The sequence below is a fragment of the Hyla sarda genome, chromosome 4 (genome assembly GCF_029499605.1).
Source record: "Hyla sarda isolate aHylSar1 chromosome 4, aHylSar1.hap1, whole genome shotgun sequence".
Taxonomy (NCBI): Eukaryota; Metazoa; Chordata; class Amphibia; order Anura; family Hylidae; genus Hyla; species Hyla sarda.
Genome location: NC_079192.1, coordinates 72,236,654 through 72,239,847, shown reverse-complemented (window position 1 = coordinate 72,239,847; position 3,194 = coordinate 72,236,654). Strand labels below are relative to the sequence as shown.

Below are 3,194 nucleotides of genomic sequence, written 5' to 3'. Positions count from 1 at the left end.
CCCCCTTGGCGTTAGCCAAGGTATCTGCCCGCAGAGCCGATAACGGTAGGTACCCTGCCAAAGCAGGAGTGCCCGGGGTGTTTGCAGGGAGGTGCGGAACCTAATGGCCACACACACCTCCCCTAGACCGCCAGGAGGGACACCCAGAAGGGCTACCGCATCCTGACAAATCCTGTGAACACACAACACGCAAAAAGTCACACAGTGAGACAAAAAGAAATCAATAAGTGAATGTGTGCAGATATACTGCCCGGACATCCGGCCGGATCTATAAAAATTTCTCTGATCCTAGCCAGAAGGCCGGGAATCAAGAGGTGAGTGCCACAAGGTGAAGAGATTATGGTGCCTGTGCTTCAACTCAGTGAGCCAGTATTCCCAGTGAGTTTCGGCACCTCGGGGTCACCACTCCCCGAGGCACAAAAGTACCTCGGCTCTAGACCCTCTCAGCCTCATGGCGAGACCCGGAGGGAACAGGTCACATCGGGGCAGCCGTCGAGCTGATTCCTCAGAACCAGCCCCGGAAAGCCCTGGTACACCTGCATCCTCCATGCAGCACCCATCCCCACCAGCATGAAAACTGATAAGAACAGATACTACACTTGATCTTAGCCAAAAGGCCGAGAAGCGATAAGTGATGTGGCTGTGACGTCACGAGTCTACGGTGCTCCGGCTCTGCAATCTGCGCTTTAAACAAATGCAATCTATGCAGCAGGGAAATCATGGGGGTCCCCAGCGACGGGACCCCCATGATCAGACATCTTATCCCCTATCCTTTGAATAGGGGATAAGATGTCTAGGGGCAGACTACCCCTTTAAGTATGCCTCAACTTGGTTGTGTAGGTGGTGGTGACAGATGTCACTTTTGGTGACAAATGTCAAAGTGGAATACCACATGTAAAAACTCCAACATAAGGATGTCCTTGCTGCTGTTGCTGCTCTTTCCTCTTGCAGGCAGGCCCGTCGCTACAGGACAGGCAAATCAAGCAATTACTTGGGGCCCCGAGCTGGCTGGGGGGCCCTGAGCAGAGCCGGTGCTTGCCCGTCCTGTAGCGATGAGGTTTTCAGGACACAAGGATGCCCCTGTTAACTTTCTGCGGCCCCGCGTAAAGTTCAGAAGGCCAGAGCATCAAGTAGGAGGAAGATGCGCGCTGACCAGCTTGGTAAGTGACCAGCGGGACGTCATCTTCGGTGTTCTGACCACCGCTTCTCTGGTCCCGGGAACTAATGCTATGACCATACTGGAGGAGTGGTGGTCGGAGCACTGAAGTGGGGCATACATCCTCCAGCCATACACTGTATACGGCTGGAGCCTGTATGTCTGTGGGGAACACTGCCTACCTAATGTGGGGGAACACTGCCAGCCTAATGTGGGGGAACACTGCCAGCCTAATGTGGGGGAACAATGCCAGCCTAATGTGGGGGAACACTGCCTACCTAATGTGGGAGGAACACTGCCAACCTAATGTAGGGGAACACTGCCAACCTAATGTGGGGGAACACTGCCTGCTTAATGTGGGGGAACACTGCCAGCCTAATGTGGGGGAACACTGCCTGTCTAATGTGGGGGAACATTGCCTGCCTAATGTGGGGGAACACTGCCAGCCTAATGTGGGGGAACACTGCCAGCCTAATGTGGGGAGAACTATGCTGCGCCTAATTTGGGGGAACACTGCCTGCCTAATGTGGGGAGAACTCTGCTGCACCTAATGTGGGGGAACTCTGCTGCACCTAATGTGGGGGGAACTCTGCTGCACCTAGTGTGGGGGAAACACTGCCTACCTAATATGGGGAGAACTCTGCTGCACCTAATGTGGGGGGAACACTACCTACCTAATGTGGGGAGAACTCTGCTGAACCTAATGTGGGGAGAACTTTGCTGCACCTAATGTGGGGAGAACACTGCTGCACCTAATGTGGGGAGAACTCTGCTGCACCTAATGTGGGGGGAACTCTGCTGCACCTAATGTGGGGGAACTCTGCTGTACGTAATGTGAGGGGAACTCTGCTGCACCTGACATGGGGGGAACTGTGCTACACCTAATGTGGGGGAACAGTGCTGCACCTAACGTGGGGGGGAACTGTGCTGCACCTATCGTGGGGGGAACTGTGCTGCACCTAACGTGGGGGGAACTGGGCTGCACCTAATGTGGGGGGAACTGGGCTGCACCTAATGTGGGGGGAACTGTGCTGCACCTAACGTGGGGGGAACTGGGCTGCACCTAATGTGGGGGGAACTGTGCTGCACCTAATGTGGGGGCCGCATATCGTCTTGAGGCGATTCCAGGCTGATCAGGTCTCTGATGACCCGATAGCCCGGAAAATAGGGATGATCGGAGCTGTCGGAGAGTAGGGAGTGCCACCTACTCCTATCCCCTGCGATTGACCGATCAGGACTGATCAGCGAATCGCAGGGCAGGGACGAAAGTTAATTTCCCTCGCTTTGCCCTCCCCTGGATGTCGGGGCAGAGCGAGGGAAGATGGCGGCGAGGTGCGGGGTCCATGGATGCGGCAGGGACCGGCAGCAGTTACCTCAGATCACGCGGGGACCAGGGACCGGCGGCAGGCAAGTGGTGCGGCAGTGGTGTCAGATCCTGCAGTGAAGATTGCCGTAAAGTGATCTTCACTGCAACTTCTAGGAGTTTCAAAACTACAACTCCCAGCATGCCCAGATAGCCTTTGGCTGTCTGGGCATGCTGGGAGTTGTAGTTTTGCAACATCTGGAGGACCACAGTTTGGAGACCACTGTGCAGTAGTCTCCAAACTGTGTCCTTCCAGATGTTGCAAAACTACAACTCTCAGCATACCCAGACAGTTCAGGCATGTTGGGAGTTGTAGTTTTGCAACATCTGGAAGGGCACAGTTTGGAGACCACTATACAGTGGTGTCCAAACTGTAGGCCTCCAGGTGTCAATTCAAAGCATGCCGAGACTGTCCAGGCATGCTGGGAGTTGTAGTTCAGCAACATCTGGCCCTTCAGATGTTGAGCCAATGAAGAGAAGAAGGGAAGGGGGCTCCAGCTCCACAAGGCGGTAAGTAAAATTTAACCTTTAATGATACATGGTTAAAAAATGTCCATGGTCCAAATAAACATAGAAAAAGACAAAGTGCTCAGTGAGTTAAAACCCACGTCAACCGACGCGTTTCGGACCAGCTAAGGGTCCTTAGTCATGGTGCTACATCCTATCTGGACGGCT

At 54.1% G+C, this 3,194-nt stretch overlaps 1 pseudogene; it reads right to left on the bottom strand.

Moving 5' to 3' along the window:
• Positions 1-469: 469 nt before the first annotated feature.
• On the bottom strand, positions 470-629 carry LOC130267801 (U2 spliceosomal RNA; annotated as a pseudogene).
• Positions 630-3,194: the final 2,565 nt, after the last annotated feature.